Consider the following 18,103-nt stretch of genomic DNA (forward strand, 5'->3'; position numbering starts at 1 on the left):
AGGGCATTATATTTTGAAAGGCATTAAAACTCTTTTTATTCCTTGGGGTTTGGGTTTTCATGTTTCGAAAGTAGCAGCTTCTTCTTACTGTTTATAAGAATTTAAAACAGCATCAGTTAAATGTAGTCTCACTTTCTAGTTTGGGACACATCCTGCTCTGAAATATTTTACATCTTAAACATTTCTTTTCAGCAAGGCAAGAAAAATTTGGGGGGAGGGGGGGGGCGGTTAGGAGCATGTCCACCTATGACAACCTGGGACTGCATTACCAAAAGAGAAAGAACCCTTTAACACAGGAAAAGTAAGGCTGGGTAACAAATAAATTAGATACAGACATGAGATAATAGAAAGCACAGTAATCAGAAGACATGTTTTATTATTACAGGTGGAGATAATGTTGGGAAAAAAAAGTGTGGGAGAATGCCTTGGGCTTGTTTTAAGACCAACATAAAAATGCAATACCTTTATGTCTGCTTTAGCAGCTTTTTCTTAAGTAAGGTTTATTTTTGCCCCATATTTATTTACTCTTCACATGTAAAAACAGGCCCATTGAAATATTTAAACGTGCCAAATACTTGGGATTTAACATGACCGTGTCTGAATGCGAGGTCATTGTTTTGCTTACAGCAATATTTCCTACAGTCACATAAAAACCTCCCCTTCCATAAACTTCAGTGGGGTCAATAAGAAATTCTTTTACTGACCTACAGAAGGTTTCTACACTTTTATTCTCTTTTATAAAATAGGCTAAAAATTCAGGTAAGAACTTTGGTCCTCTCTAAGGTCTTCCTTCATATGATCATGATAATTGTCCTGGGTGACTGAATGTCAGAAATTCTTGCAGGTATTTTTTTTTTAGGTTCTACAACTCAAATTGCAAGAGAAAATTATATTTATAATCCTCTACCATTAACCTTCATATCAGAAAGAAATAGCTTTGGAAAGATGTGTAAGTATTCCTCAAAATCTGTTTTGAGGAATTTAATGATCATTAACCTGCTGCTAACCAAGATTAATAATGATCTAAAGTACATGCAATACAGCTAAGAATAATTATACAAATTCTGTAGCTTTTCTCTTGAATTTTTAAATTCAAACTTGGAATAAGAGTACTGCCCCATAAATTCCACCATTTTAATCAACAAAAGTCTTGCTAATGTGCATGTTAGAAACAGGAGGTTTAAATATTGGCTACATTTTTACCTGTATTCCACAAGAAATTGGCCATTTTATGAGAGTTAAGACAGAGAGCCCATTATAACCATGAGAAAAATGTTTTTCAAAAGTTGAAAGAGAAGGCAAAATGAAATGTGAATATTAACTACACGCCCCAATTTCTCCACCCACCCTCCAGCCATTTATAGGCAGTTCATAGAAGGTCTACTGGATTTGCTATCACACAGTGACAGAACAAAATATTTCAGTACTTTGCAAACTTGTAATTTTGTAAGTGAAGATTTGAAATGTTGGTATCCAGTACAACTTCTACAAAATTATCCTTCTAATTAGCATAAGCTCTTAAAATAGTTTCTGAGAACATCTTCCTGCAAATTCCTTTTCAAACAATATTAATTTTTTTTAATAATCATAGAATCATATGGTACTTCTTTTAAAATAGCATTTTAAAAGTGAACACAGTGAGTATAAGTGCTGTTAGAATAATTTTTATTTGATTATTGAAATGTATACTTGTATTGCCTTTTTGTTTGTTTTGGCAAAATTGCCTGAAAATCCTGGAGCCAGAACTGGTTCAGGTAATCGCAAGTGATTTGTTCATTTCAAGTAAGAATTATACCATATGCCACACTTGAAATTAGAATTTAATCATCACCCACCACGCAGAGAACACAGACAGTTTTGATAAAATTCCCTTTTCCAACTAAAACAGTCATACAACGTTTGTTGTCTTCCTTCAGTACAAGGAAGAAAAAAGAACAGAATAAAAACTGCTTCCATTAAAGAAGGATTGCAGAGAAACTTTTCCATACTTGCACCCTCCACCAAGATAGAGCTGGACAAATGCTGGGAAAAAATGACTTACGAACCTTGCACACAGATATCCCTCCCTGTCCTTAGCTGCACCACAGTTTTGCTAGCAATTCTGTGCCAACACTTAATTTTTAAAAGCATCTTTATGCACAAGAAATAGGTTCCGATTTAATGAATTAATCCCCCACTGGGACCTATCTCCAGGTAGGTTATTCTACACAAGTTTATCCAACCAGGCCAGAAACAAAACCTGTATTTGTGCACTCCAAATCATCGCCTAACTTTTGGGTACTGAGGAAAGTAACTTTTAGGGCAAGTCAAATCTCACATAACCTCAGCTCAGGAAGCAGGAGGGTTCCTTCAGCCTCACTGGTAGCAGGACATCAAGTGGCAAAATAAATGCATCAGCCAAAAGAAAGGACTGGAACACTGGGAAGAGAGCTGGGTCACAGTTATATCCAGTCTTGAGAGGAAGTAAAACAACCAAGAAGAAGCTGGTAATATTGTCTGATCTCTTTCAACGGGAAAATTGAAATGAGATGCAGATAGCAATCAGTGCCGAGCTGTTTTTGTCAGCAAGGAAATGCAGACCACCATGTCCTTTCCTCCTTTGTATCTGACTTCACAGCCCCCACCAGCATCCCCTCTTTGGAAACGTTTCCATGTGAAAATATTTAACACCTGTGTGGGAGCTCCGCATCACTGCAAGCAGGAGAAATTCACCATGAGCATTATCAGGTCACTCTTTTAGGCAGCAACAATTTTCAGACACAAACTCCAATGCTGAACCAATGTTTTCATTGTAAAATATATTCCTGAGTTTAGAAGGAGAACCCAACATATATAAATCAGGAGAAAACTCCACCATTTGCTCTAGCAAACCATAAGAGTTTGCCTGATTGAGATGTACAGAAGGAGACGGGTAATGTGTGTGCAAACACAAATTTCCCAAAAATCAACGACTCGCCCTTTACAGAAACATCCACGTTCACACATAAACAGGAGGAAAGACAGGCAGGTAGCAGGAAGTGGAAGGGGTTAAATAGATACGGAAATGCAGTGCATAAAGCTAAATTTGAAGGAATATGTTTGTTTTAAACCTTGGTTGAGTAGGGCAGGAACAGAGCCATTGATATGCTGATCACTGTAACAACACAGAGCACGGAGACAATGTAAAACTTTACTCCTACATCTGATTCAGGGTGCTGCTGAATAGCAGTTGTTGGAATTTATACAAATAACTGTTCCTCTAGTCTATGTTTATGATATTTTATTAATCTTTCTACTATTACTATTATTATTAATAATACAGGAGTGCTGTTTCTGCAAAGCTGCATTGTGTTCTCGCAGACATCTGCGCTTTGAAGAATTTCCTTTCAAAATTATAAAATATTTATACAATAAATCATCAGATGATTTAAAATTAAATCATTCTCGTTGTATTTATGTTCATGAATCAAATGTGACTTTTCTCGCTTTACATAGGTCTGTGCTGTTTTCAACCTCAACCTTTTGCAAGTGACATTTTCATTTAGAATCTTATCATTTCATAATTATTACCTTTCAGAACTCCTAGGGAGAGAACAAAAGCTTCCTCTTTGTATTTCCATTGTTATGTTTCTTTGAAGAACAAATTAAATTTCAATCCCAGCCAAAACAAACTTTTAAAGTACAAAATAAATGAAAAATTACGTGCAAAAAATAACAAGCTGTGCAAGCTTAAAGTGGCCTCTCGTGAGCACAGGTACATTCTAGATAATTTATTACTGTGTTCTCTTTGTTTAACCAGTAGACCAAGCTCAGGCTAAGGAAACATGGCAAACATCTTACTGAAGGTGATCTGAGCTGCTCTAAACTGACACCAGGACTCTTGTGATGTTAATAAATGAGAAGGGATTGTTTATACCCCCAGAGCAACTATTTACCATCTCTCAGATTATCATTACCTTTTAATTGTCCTCTGATCTGTCCAAAGAGGAGAAATCTGATTATTTCTCAGCTCCCTTGCAAAATGGGGAGCCACACTATAAAATACCACATTTACATGGTTGTAACTAATAGTAATCCTCACGTTCATCAGATTCTTTTAATTTCACTCCAGTGGGCAGATTATTCTTTTTTTTTTTTTTTTTTAGGTAGATACCGTGGTTTGGGTTCATAGAAAAGGCACAACAGTAACAGTAAAATGGAGCAAAATATTTGTGAGCCTGGAAGGAACTTCTTCTTTTTCAGGGAAATTTTGATTCGAAGTAAGGAAACAAACAAACTTTGCATTATCCAAAAAAAAAAAAAAAATCAGCCTGAAAGTAGGAGGAGGGGTAAGAAATCAAGGGACCTGGAGAGTGTTCAAGTCCCAGCAAGGGACAGGAATGTAAGTGGCTCCTGGCAGCCCTGTCCGGATGAAGAGCCGGGGTGGCGGCACTCGAAGCCTGGCAGAGCGCGCGGCGCTGATGGCAGCGAGGGAGAGAGGCACTCACCTCGTAAAACAGTGACACCTGGGTGATGCAGCAGCCTGCAATCCCTCCTTCCCAAGCCTTGGAATCCCAGGTTCTCCAGCACACGGAGGGGTTTTATGAGATTCACCAACGCCCCCGAGAAGCGAGGAGGTCGGGGATGGCATGACCACACGCAGGGCCCTGTGCCCCAAATGGACTCTGCTTTGATTAAAAGTTGTGAGCCCATCGTGTTTTAACATCAGCTCAGCTGCCAAATCCGCTGAAATTCACCCATTCCAAGCTAGAAGTAGCCGCACGGTCCAAAATTATGAGCAAAACAGAATAAAACAATATTTTGTTTGGACTCAAAAAAATAATTTATTGAAAACAAGCATTACAAATCTATTTTATTTCCCCCTGGAGCCTTGCAAAGAGAACCAATATTCAGCTGATATATTTTGTATATGGCCACAGTTATACGTTAACCTCAGTGATTTAAGCTGCAGTTGTGCCTAAACACCCTTGGTCAGCATGGAGCCCCTCGTGCGAGGCACAAAGTGCCACCACGATAGAGAGCTGGGACAGGGAGGGGACACTGAGACACTGAACTCCCCTCAGCTTGGTTAGCACTGGGGCTTAACTCCTTCATTATCGAGGTCTCCCACCAACCTTGAGCATTCCCAGCTGCCTGGTTTTAAATACACTTTTCCCAATCCATGCCCTTCCCAAATCACCACTGCAGCATCCCCTAACACCTCTGCTATTGAAACCACCTCGCAGTTTTTCCAGGGTTTTTCAATTCCCAAGTGTAGTATCCCTAAATTTTGCCTAATGTAGATATCAGCCAATATTACTGTGTTATAGACGACATGGGAAGGAGTCCCAAATCATGTCAGCTAGGGACATAAACAACTTAAGTTTTAATCCTTTCCAGTGATATCACTGTTTCAGAAGTGAAAAGAATAAGATATTATTTCAGTCATTTGATCTTCTTATTTTGGATATACACTGGATTACTTAGGGGGGAGTTTAATCCAATTAGGATTGCCTCTCTCAGCCTAGACAAAAATCAATGGGGAGCTCCTTCTCAGTGAAGGACACAACTCACCCTAAATAAAGAGAGAAACCGGTTCATCAATATTCCTCACGTACAATTTTAAACCTGCTACTCATCAATCCTACTTTTCAGAGAAACTGGTTTGGGCTTTGCTATTTTTTTTTTTTTTTTTCCCAAAGAATAAGATGTAAATCTACTGCCATCAACTTGGTGTTATTCCGAAGCTCTAAGAAGAAAACCACCTGGTATTTTTCTTCAGCCCCTCTATATGCATATGCAAATCCAACAGCTTCAGGATCTGCCAAACTATTTACCAAGTTTGTCAGGGAAACAGCCTCCGAAACAACCTTCTTTCAAAACAATTTTCTATGATTCTAAATTCTTCCTTTGAACGCTATTTTTGTCTCTGAAAGCATATTCGCCCTTGCAGTCTGACTGCTTGTTAAGGAAAAGCAACGAGAAAAACACTGAAATCTCACTGTTGGCCTATGTTCTACTGCCAGTGTTCAAACATCAGGATCCCAACAGTATCCCAGCGCCTGAAAAACATCTCCTTTTCTTTGCAATCTGCCCGGGTTGTGGATGAGAAATTGCCAGTAGAAATTACAACATTTGCCATGACTGAGATGGGGTGGGTTTTCGCATTTGGATTGAATGAAACCATGGAAAATGTTGTTAGTAACAACTCCAATGTTATAAAAAATCACCAAGTGACAGATTTCAAGATTAAAAGGAAATATTAAAAATCCCCTTCAATATTTAAAGCTTACTTAACTAGTAGCACTTCACTTGACACTGACTCGTGTCATTTTCTTTCATTCCTCTTTTGATCCATGTAAAGCAGTTACATGATTGCAAATATCTTATCATGTCACCTTCTCATATGGATATGAGATGAAAGAATATTATCTCAAGCTGCATGTAAGTCCTGTACCAAAACTACGGGTGGAATCTGCACAACCTGATGCTAAATGGGAGCAGCGGGGTGGCGGCACTGGGCATTTTTTCTTCCTGATATTCTCTGTTGAGGATAGTTGAGAAAAAAAGGTCTTATTTTAATAGGTTATTCAGGGCTCATAATTAACCACTGAGATTTTACACCAGGTTAGCTGAGCTTCTTGTCAAGGCACAGGGATCACTCAAATTGCTTTTATTTGCATGATTACGAAGTGGCAAACCATCAATACTCCTTCACCTCTGATTTTAAACATGCAAAGGGCATCAAAAGGCCTATTAACATGAAGTAAAATTAGCCCTCATCTGTTTTATTTTAAAGGGACTCTTCCCTCCCCCTCCTCCCCCCCCTTTTCTTATTTGGGGAACTGGGTTCCTTTCCCATACTTGGTATGTAGTACATCTTTTTTTCTCAGACTTAATTCTCCAAGTCTGGTCTGTCAGCCAGTATAAACAACACTTGATGAATGAGACTCAAGGTGTTTAGTCACCTGAAGCAGCTGTTTGAAGTAACTCTACACACAGCCTGAGGCCCGTGTTTTCACAGCTGTGGGAACTCTTCAAAAGCTTTTCCTCTTGGCCTGCTCCTTTGCTGTGGCTTTAGACTCTTAGCACAAAATCTGGACAATTTCAAAAGGGCACAATGAAACTAGAGACAGCAATTTTTGATGATTTTGGGCCAAAAAAAAGGCCTAGAATAAATAAATGGAGTACATTTGAAAGTGCTTTACCTAGGTGGGCTATATATCTAAGAACTGCTTGCTCTACATGTGCCCATGCCCTCACTTAAAAGGGGAGAGGGGGGGGTTCAAGCCCGGCTCTCTGTTTACAGCTATTTTCACTTTCTTCTCTGATGCGGCAGATTAGAAACTCAATGTTTATGGGCCTGGAAAAGCACATACCTGAAATAAACTCAGCAAGATTTTCAGAGTTGGAAAGCTCTCCAAACTCATAAATAGAGTTTGCAATGATTAGTGATCTGTGCTCCCCGCTGGGAAGCTGTGGAGAATTGGCCTCGTGGAGGTCGTGTGATTGCTTCTCCTGGCTCCAGGGCTGTGCCTTTGTGATCTGCCTCACTGTGTCCATGTAGGCAGCCAAAGAAGTGATGGGGCCGAATTAAAACAAAAAATAAAAAAATAAACCAAAACGGAGCAAGGCGCTGAGCTGGCAGGGAAATCACAGTTTTGCAAACGCGGGACCCAATGGCGCAGCTGGGCTGAAATGTTATATGCAGAATGAGGTCATGGATCAGAAAATGGATTTTATTTGGAGGTGGGAGTGGACTGCAAGCCTCAAAGCGTGGTGACGAACTCCCTGGAAAATCCTGAGTGACAAATGGGCAGGTTCTACCTCCCCAGGATGAGCAGCACGAGGCTCCTCGCGGGCTCAGACAGATATTGCTCAGCCTGTGAGTAACAGTGGGGCCACCACACCAGCCCCAGAAGGTGAGCATCCCACGGGAAAGGGAGATGGAAAATAACTCCAGCAAAGCATTGACGTGAGCCCCAGAAAGGGATGTGAGTCGACAGATTTAATCGGGGAGGTTGTGTCAGGTGGATGCTTAATTCACTGAATAATGCTTTCCATTTCTGAGTTCACCCAAACAAGGAAACATGGGCACATCCAACCTCAGCTTTCAAATGTGTCCAACAAAAGGCATCAGGAAGCTTGCCAGGAAGAGTGAGGATGGGACAAACTACTCCTGAGACAGTAGAACAAACATGCCCCAGCCGTAGCTGTTTTAACACCGCATGCCTCCCACACATTTCTCCATAAATCCTTCTTTTCTTGCCTCTCATTTTCTCCAGTTTACAAAAATTCTCATGTTAACAGAAAACGTTTAGTTTAAATTGATCCTCAGCCATCCTTGGCATGTATTACATATGCTCACTCTTTTATGTTTTATAGCTTATGTCATCCTGTATTTATCATTTAGTGAAGGCCTTATATTTCTGGCTTGCTGTTGCCCCTTATCAGATGATAAAATGTTCCCTCAGGAAGGAGAGAATTTTTATGAATTATGATGATACTATAGAAAATAAATGACTTATTGGCACTACAATCAGGCTATACATGGAAGCATGTTCTTCAAAAGTTTATAGAATCAGAGAGTCACAGAATCCTGGAATGGTTTGGGTTGGAAAGGACCTTAAGAACCACCTAGCTCCAGTCTCTAGCTGTGCTCTACATGAGAAAGGTGCCAACATTGTCACTCCCAGGGAAGGAAATTCCCCGAGGACAGAGTGGCCATGTGGTGGCAAGGATGGTGTTTCTGCCTGGTCAGAGGTTTAGGATGAGCCCTGGGGATGAGCTGTGTCCTGGGATCTCAGCACTAAACTGCCTGTTCCTTCATGGCTTTCATTTTCCTGTGTCAGGCGGTGGTGGAGTTTCCAGATACTTTGAGAACTACAGGGCATAAAAATCTCCAGTGCAGATAATGAGGATTTGAACGTAAATAAGCCTTTTAAAACATATTCTATGTTACCATCCACACCTGGATGCCCAGGGGTCTCTGGGTACATGTGTTTTGCAACGATACTGAAGGTCAGGTGGTCCAAACTCCATCCTGGTCCTTGCCTTCACCCTTCTAATGTGCTCCCACCCCATTCCCACTCCTGACCAACCGCCGAGAGGTTTCAAGCAGCCAGCACCAAAGCACATCTTGCACTACCAGAGACACAGCTAGGCTGGTCCCTTCTCTGCACAAACATGACATAAATACTGACACTGGTCACACATCGACAGAGTCAAACTTTGCTAACGAGCCACTACAAAATTCCAGATAAATAGGCAAACCCGCTGCTGAACAGCATATTGCAACCCTTCCCACCGTGCACACGTGCAATTGTACATAGAGGGGCTTGCTGTCCTTCTCCTCAGCAGCAAATTAAATAAGAAGAAAAGTTTCAGGTAAAGATGTTTGCTTAACTTAAACTAGAAAAGTAGTTTATACTGCCAAAGCCTGGAGCTACACAAAACAGCCCACAAGCAGCCAGGGGAGTGTTCTCCTCAGAAAGGTACTTCAAGCTTTATTTTCACTTTTCAGGTAAATCCTGTTCAGGGGAGTGAGGGCTCCCAGGCACCATCTGTGCAAGGCCACTCACTTCTACGCATCTCTCAGCTAGAACCAGATCTGCCTTTTGATTTTGCTCTGGGCAAAGCAGTTTCTCAACCCCTGCATAATAAACAACCAACAACTCCCAAAACAGATTCAGGGTTTTGTCAGTGCCGTGGGGCTCTCAAGGGGACATTCCTGGACAACACCACAGCCAAGGAGGATGCCACCTGCATGACACGGACTTCACTTGACCATCACCTCTGAGCCCCTTGGTCAGCCAGCCCAAGGACTGAGCCACCTTTGGGGTTGGAATAGGTTTAAGGGATACAGGACCCTAAGGCTTATTTTTAAGGGGAAGTTAAAGATTTCATACAAGCTGAACAGCAGAACCCTAAGCCCCATATGAACACTAAGGTAAACATTCCCTGGAGCATTTTATGAGTTCCTTCTCGCCACAAATGGCAGCATTTTACAACACAATTTAAGTAGAACACATTCAACAGGTCACTTAAGCAATGTGATGACTCTGGGATCCATTTGCTGTGACAGAGCTGTACCCTTCCCACCTCGTCAGCTGGATCATTTTTGAGGTGATTTTACAGAGTTTTTAGATGAAAGGAATAAAATCTGGGAGGACTGACTTTAAAGCAATAATATACTTTTGCTATGCAATGTTATACCTCCATTAACCAATATTCAAAACTGTTGAATGCATAGGTAATGGCAACTATATATAGAAATGGCATTTTGTCTTTAAAGAAGTGAAACACATTAAACTTTATGTGATGAGATGTTAAAGTAAGAATTGGTAAGAGAACCTTACTCCACATATGCATGTAAATGGCTTTATGGGGATATCCTGTTGGAGATGATGGGTTCCTTATGAGAAACAGCTCCTGAGCAAAAGGTTCCCTATCCTGTAAACACAAAAATGTGAGACACAGCTGGGAAGTTTGCCTACAGGCAAGGCTTCAGGTGAGTAAAATGAGCAGCCAAAGCTTGAGGAAGAGAATTCAGGAAGACCTATCACTGCCTTTGCCCAGAAACAGAAATGGAGAGGAGAAAAAAAAAAAAAGAAGAAAGGAAGACAGGAATAAAAAAAAAGAAAAAGAAAAAATGTGGAAAGAAAAGGGAAAAGAATGTAATTTACTGCCTAACTTCTAAAAATGTGGTGTAATATTTCAGGCTGAACATATATGTGTACATATATATATATAACATGGTTATTGGAGACACCAGAGACACCACAGTGCAAGGTTTTTCTTCTCTCTGTCTCTAAAACATTTTCCCAGGTTAAGTACAATTCCCATGACTGTCATAATGGCTCATCTGGCTCTCAGGCTGGATAGTGGTACTGTGCGTTGTGTTTGGCTGTGAATACCAGTGCACCCAATGATTTCCTTTTCCATGACATTTCTGAGAAACAAATACTGGACCTGATTCACATCCAGCCACAAATATGAATCAAAACCCAATACAAAATTGGATACACGCTGGAAATTTGATAACTTGTGAATATGAATTTACTCCTGTAGTTGCTGAGCTGCTAGTGGAAATCTGGAGCATGCTTGGAATTACAATTTTTGCTGTCCAAAAACGTGCATAGCTTGTTCCCTGTAATCGTGTTTCTGATGAAGTCAAAGACAGAAATCCCACTGAAGGAGCTGGGGAGGAAGGACTTTGTTTTAAAGACATACACTTTATGGAAGCTTTCCTACTCGCTGTCCTTTCAGTGTAAAATATGAGTCAGTCTAATCCCTTTCTTCTTCTGTGCATTAATAGAGACTTGAAAAAAGAAGTTACAATTTTTATAAATTGGAATGAAGTGGCCTCTGTTTTCCAACACTTGCCAAAGCATATGGGGTCAAACCCAAACAGTCACCCACCCTAGCCAGCTACATGTCTTATTTAAACAATCAATTAGTGTCAAAGTTTCCAGTAATTAATTTCTCTACCAATTTACATATTTCATTCCTTTCTTTTTTTTTTTTTTTTTTTTTTATTTTTTTTATTTTTTGCTTTCATGTTTTGAAACTGTAACGCACTAACATCTATTTAAAGCAACCTCCCCTACCCGGTGATTGATGTTAGATACAACAATTACAATGCCAGTACCAGGGATAATTCTTTGCAGATGTTGTCAAATTACAGGTTAAATGAGGAAAAAAGTTCCTTTCTTCCGGCCACCCACTCTAGTTCCCTTGAAATAGGTGCACATACTGTATATCCTGTGCTGTAGGTGCAGTAATTCCCCGTCCAGTCACTCATCTGGTTTAAATGATTTCCATTTGCCATTTCAAAGGATGACAGAACACTGTGTTCAGATTGTTTTGCAGGTACCAAAAACACAGTAACTCTGCTTTGTGTTTTAGCTGGCAAAGAGAAGTGAGCTCGATCTGGCAAGGCTGTGCTGGTTTTCCCCTTAATATAAATAACATTTGCCATTGTGGAGAAAAAAAAAGAAGAAAATTGGGGGGGAAAAAAAGTGAGGTTAGATTATTTTAACCCTTCATAAACCTTTGCACTCTTTGAGATAAAACAGGATCCTTGTCTTCATGTTATAATCATAGCAGGGTGTGTTTTGTGTTGACAGCTGAAAGATTGAGCATAGGTCCTGCAGTCTGGGGAGATGTGATGAAACTTCTCCATTACCCATCCCTTGTAGTGGAAGCCAGGCACGGTGACATTCCCTGAACCCAGGAGAAGGAAGGGAACAAGCCATAAACAGAATATGGAAAAAATCAAGAACAAATTGAAGAACTGGCTTTGCCTGCCCTGGTGTGAGGCCGGGATCGTGCTGTGCTCAGGAGGGGGGCAGAGTGTGCTGCTCCTGGGCTCAGCCAGGAAACCTGCACCCTTGGCACAGCCCACAGCCACGCTCTGCAGCGGCACGTGGTGGGACAGCCATGGGCTGTGTGACATCAAGGTGGGCTTGGCCACTTGGCACCAGTCCTAGGCACGTTTGACCCCTGCTGTCTTGGGCTTGCAGGGCCAGGTTTTGGTAGCAGGGGGGCTGCAGGGGTGGCTTCTGTGAGTTTCTGGAAGTGGAACTTGAAGCAGGTTTGCTGGCAGGACTTGGAACCCCACTTAGGACCCACGGTGGAGCAATTCCTGAAGGATTGACCCTGTGGAAGGGACCCACACTGGAACAGTTCATGCAGAACTGTAGCCCATGGGAAGGACTTATACTGGAGAAGTTCATGGAGGGCTGTCTCCTGTGGAGAGAACCCCAGGATGGAGCAGGGGATGAGTGTGGAGACCAACCCTTGAGTAGGAAGGAGCAGCAGAAACATCTGAAGAACTGACCACAGCTCCCATTCCCTGTCCCCCTGCACCATGAGTGAAGAAGGGAGAGAAAACTGGGAGTGAAGTTAAGCCTGGGAAGTGGAAAGGGGGGGGGGGGGGGAAGGCATTTTTAGACTTAGTTTATGTTTCTCATTATCCTACTCTAGTTTGATTGGTGATAAATTGAACTGATTTCCCCAAGATGAGCCTGTTTTGCCCATAGCAGTAACTGTGAGGGATCTCTCCCTGTCCTTACCTTGCCCCACGAGCCCTTCGCTTTATTTTCTCTCCCCTGCCCAGCTAAGGAGGGCAGTGACTGAGCAGGTTTGGTGGGCACCCAACATCCAACCAGGGTCCACCCACCATACCTGGGAAGTGCCTCAGTTTGCTGATTAACTGGATGACAGGAGAGTGGCTAAAAATTCCATAGGTGCTCCAGGCACTGGGTATCAGTGCAGGATGGGCCAAAAGCAGCTCCATGGCACAGACACACCCCATTGTCTCCCAGCAGACTCTGGAGCTGCGTCTGCATTCCCAGTGCCAGGTTCTTGCAGGCGTGCCATGCCTCAGCCCTAAGGCTTTGAATGGGATTTCCATTTTAATTCTTTTCCTACATATGTCAGGCTGCGATCGCTTGCTCTCACAGCGTACAGGAATGAATCCTGGCCAGGAGAAGGGAGACAAGAATAATTTACAAATAGAATCAGAGGACAGCAAAGCCAGGCTCTCATACTTCACACTTTTGGCCAGGAAAGTGGCTTGTTGTGTGGCCTTATTCTCACTGCATCTTCCCTCCACGTCTGATTTCCAACAGCACGTAGAATAAATGCGCTGAGAACAGCTGCCGGGCAGGACAGGCAGGCTGACCTACAAGCACCTGTGGTAAGCAGGTATTACTGTGGCCAAAAAGATCAGGGATGGGTGGAAACAGTTATTTGGGTGATGGTGAACATCCCCACTGCCAATTTGCAATATCATCTCTTTCGTAACAAAACCTCCTCGGAGGCCTCTGCACAACTGTGTGCGAGGTAACTGCTGCATGCTATTCCCTAAATATGTTCTCTAAATATTCACTAAATAGTCCCTTTCTTTACTTTAAATCACCACCCCAGGACTCTTTCTCCTCCTGGCTACGCCAACATGCATCCCGAGGTATCACCACCCCAACCCATTTATTTTTAACCTACTAAGTTTAATAATTTTCTGAAGTGAGCTGCAGGGTGGTTTGTGAGTACTGAAGGCACGAGCATGTGATTTGTGTGCTGAGCCTCAGTGTCTTGGCTTTCCAGAGGAAAGCACAGCTTGCTGATGAAGTTTGTGGTTTTCCTGTTTGTTGTCTGAAAAAGGGAAAAAAAAAAAAAAAAAAAAAAAAAAAAAAAGCATGTGGAGGTGGGGTGCCAATGGGCAGAGTGGGGTCAAAAAGGGAAAAAATTAAAGACCTGAAGATTTATTTCTAAAGAATTAAGATGCTGAAGCCTCATTTACTTCAAGGGTTGAAGAGATTGCAGTGTCCTAAATGGAAGAGGATCAGAGACCCTGCTCTTTAAAGCACAGTGTTATGGTTTAAACAGTATTTGACCCCAGTGCAATGGTCATGGATGCTGCACATGTGGCTGCAGCTACTAGAAACTAAAGGGTTTTGGTCTGCCCCAAAGTGAAGCCAAAGAGCCTTTGCATGTAAGAATGTTTAAAGCTCTCCAGCAGCTCCTGCCCAGCCAAACAGGCAGTTTCTGTAAAAGGATCAAGAGGTTCCTGCCAGCCTCCCTCCCTCTGTTTCCTTTTATTATACACTTTTGCCACATTAAGTGATTTTAAGACCAAAGGACTTGCTTTCCGGGTAAAAGAGGGTGGACAGGATTGCGAAATGTGAGGGATGTCTAATCTGTGACTTTCCGGGGTGTAGGATGTGTGAGGCTTGGTTAAGAATTTGGTAACGGGGTGGATATTCCCTCCTGTGAACAGACCTTCCCAAACCGGTCATTATTTAGCGCACCCTTAAAATAAAAAGTAATAATTAACACGTTTCTGATTTTATTCCTGGCATAAATTAAACGCAACGGTTCAAAAATGCTACTGTGAGCACATTTAAAGAATCAGCAAACAGCAGTGGCATCAATATTTCATGGACAACTTGAAATTTTGCTCATATACTCTGACTATGTAACTTCTAAACCAGCTTCCTGCCACTGCTTTTGCCAGGGAGACTCACCAGTCCACAAAAAGGAAGAGTGAAATGGCCACAAGCCTATCACCCACAGCTAGGAAATAAAGATCCCTCAGCTGACAGAGGAAATAAATTCCTTTAATCTATGTTGATGTTACAGCCCAAGCCTACAGACAGGTGGATTCCTGCACTCAGCTCTGTCTGTACATTCAGTTTCATATTTGCAACTGTTTGCACAAAGGATGCACTCCATGAAGTTTTTGTTTGCAACTGCCCAGTGCTGATTTCCAGCGGCAACGATTTCAAAGCCCTGACCGTGTTAAACAAAAATACTGTCTCCACGGGGTTAGAACTGAGAAGCCAACACTGTCATATTAACACCATAACCGCGCACCAAATCTTTGCTTGGATAAAGCCATTTGCTTTTTTGAATTTGTGGCTGGATTTATATTGCTGTTAACTAATAGATATCAATAGCTAAAGAGATTCTATAGCATTCTGACATTCAATATATTATTCAGGTTTAAAAGGCTCTGCAAAATGGATGAACTATCTGAGCTGAACAACCTTACAGTTGTAAAAACACTTCTCGAGGTACAGAGGACTCAGATTTAATACTTAGTCTTGCCTGTTTAAGCACATGCTCAAATGTGGACGGGTTTTTCATCTTTTAATCCTGACAGAACAATGCAGCCTCCTCAGAGCCAAAGCTAAATGAAAAAATGACAGACATATCTTATTAGGGACAATAATTTAAGTTATACTTATTTTTAATGCTTCACTTAAGCAATACTATTTTATGTCTTCAAATACATACAGAACTCTTCCCTTCCCGTTGTTGATTTATCTTACAGCTTGCATGGCACAGATTCATATAAAAATAAGATTTTGAGATGATTTAAGTCCCTAACATGTTGGAAGAGCTCTATTATATATCCCCCAAACACAGTGTGATGGATCCTATTTTCATGCTATGCTTCCTTCTTCACAAGCACAATTTCCATTTGCCAGATAGCAACTCAGATAAAAGCTCTAAAACAAAAATAAACTTATACCCAGAACTCTTTGAAAAGGATAATTAATCTTATGGAATAGTTAGGAACCTGGAGAATAATCTGTGAGTGATACAAATAATAGAAAATTTCCTAAATAACTTTTGCTCCTGGTAAGCTTCCAAGCAAGTAATTCACAAAATATGACTTTCTTCATTGGAGAGGTTATAAAAATTTGTTTGTTGGAGGTAGGGAAGGAAATGTAATTAAAGGCTAAATTCAGGCTCACATTTCATTTTAACTAAAAGAATATGTGTGATTTGGATATAAGTCACCTAGGCACTTCTTTTTTTTTTTTTTTGGTAGATTATTTTTAAGGCAGTGCACATTGTCAGCAAATGAGATTATCCAATAGCAGAAGTACATCTGGCTGAGCTGACTATGCCAGGTAACCTTAAATAGAAACTCTGCTGTGCTTAACTGTGTTGCAACACTGGGCTTTGCTGGTAATACTTATCAAAAGTTCCCCTTTGTAGCATTTCTATAAAAAATAAAAAGGGAAGAGGTGAAATGAAAACATAAAACTTGTTGGGGTTTTCTGTATTTATAAAAAAAAATACCTAACAAAACAAAAAATCCCTCTGCAGTTGGAAATGCTTACAAAGGCATATATAAAATACAGCAACTCCAGTTATTTTTAACTGCATATGGTCTGCATAAAATGAATCTATAGATCAGGGAAGCAATAATGAAAGCAAGTTAAAGGCCATAACAGTTCAAGTATTTTAGCTGGTCTTGAATTTACAATGTCTTCAGGTAATGCTTCAGCATCCAAAGGACAAACAAAGCAAATTTCCCTGTTACTGGTCTTAAAAGAAAATATTAATTTGTCCCCTTGGCAATTATTTTAATTGCAAGAGTGAGATCCTCATCTCGGATACACGGCACACATGACCTTCCATCAGTTGTGACTTTTATTCTCACAGAAGTTGGTTTGATGAGACATATTGTGGGGATTTGCACTGTCTGCTACGTTTTAGATCAAAATCAAGTTCTGGATCCCCAGTTCCTTACAAGTCACTTTTAAACTGAGACAAAGCTTTCGTTTCTGGGGCTGAGCACTCAACTTAAAAAACCCATCTCTCCCCAAAGGCAAATGCTGTATGAAAATAAATTAAAACCCAAATGTTGCTGGTCAGCTATTCTGAATATATAAATAGGCAGTTTCATGTGAAGAGAAGTGACCTGAAACTTTGGGCTTAATCTTTGACAAGTCTTGGAAATGCCCTTCTTTTTGTCCTTTCTCAAGTAAATTTTAGCTTCATTCTGTCTTTATTCTATCAGTAAAGTTATGCATAAAACAAGCTACTGTACAACATGACTAAAAATGGCAGAATCTCACCCAAAGTGATTTACCACAGGGGAAACAGGATTTGGAAAAGACTGCACCAAGAAAGCATGTTTGAACAGATGTGCCATTACATGCCCATAATTCATTTGCAAACTAAACCATTTCTCCACACTTTTAAAGTCAATTGTGCATTTTGAACTGTTATATCAACTCTATATTTGAATTTTCGACTTGCAACAAATGCACCAGTGTCAGAGAGAGCCACCTATTCAGGAATCTCCTTTTGCAAGACTCCCTTTGGGATACAGAATTCATACTCTTTGAACACAGAATTCTTCTTTTGGCACATGGATTTAATGTTGTGAGGTTAAATCCTCCAAACAGTTGCCTGCGTTGATGCATCTGAGGGTTTTCTAACTTTAGATACTTTAACCTAAAGCTTGCTGGGAATTGTGTAAACTCAAACTATGGATCTTTACTCACCCAGTTACTTCCCCTCCTATTATTCCCTTTTCTCTGATCCCTAAGCTAAAAACTAAAAACATGTTTGTATAGAAATATTAGTGACAACGACCTTGGCTTGTGCTTTGGCCTATCACATCCCAAGGGTGTGGAAGAACTCCAGTGAAGGTGAGCTGAAGGGCAGATGTGCCTTCTGAAAGAGTTCAGGAAGCTCTCCTAGAGCCACACAGACACATCCTCAGTGCTGCACACCCACCCTCAAAGTACAGAATACTGATGAGACTCTGGCCAGCTAAAAGCTTAACATAAATGTGTGGTGCAGCTTCTTCCTGGTGCTGGAACAGATGCCTTTGTAG

General features: G+C 41.0%; 1 long non-coding RNA gene across 1 annotated transcript in view; it reads right to left on the reverse strand.

Moving 5' to 3' along the window:
• Positions 1-18,103, reverse strand: part of LOC116446810 — a 242,120-nt gene that overhangs the window by 99,591 nt on the left and 124,426 nt on the right. The window lies entirely within an intron of this gene.

The sequence above is a fragment of the Corvus moneduloides genome, chromosome 7, assembly GCF_009650955.1.
Source record: "Corvus moneduloides isolate bCorMon1 chromosome 7, bCorMon1.pri, whole genome shotgun sequence".
NCBI lineage: Eukaryota > Metazoa > Chordata > Aves > Passeriformes > Corvidae > Corvus > Corvus moneduloides.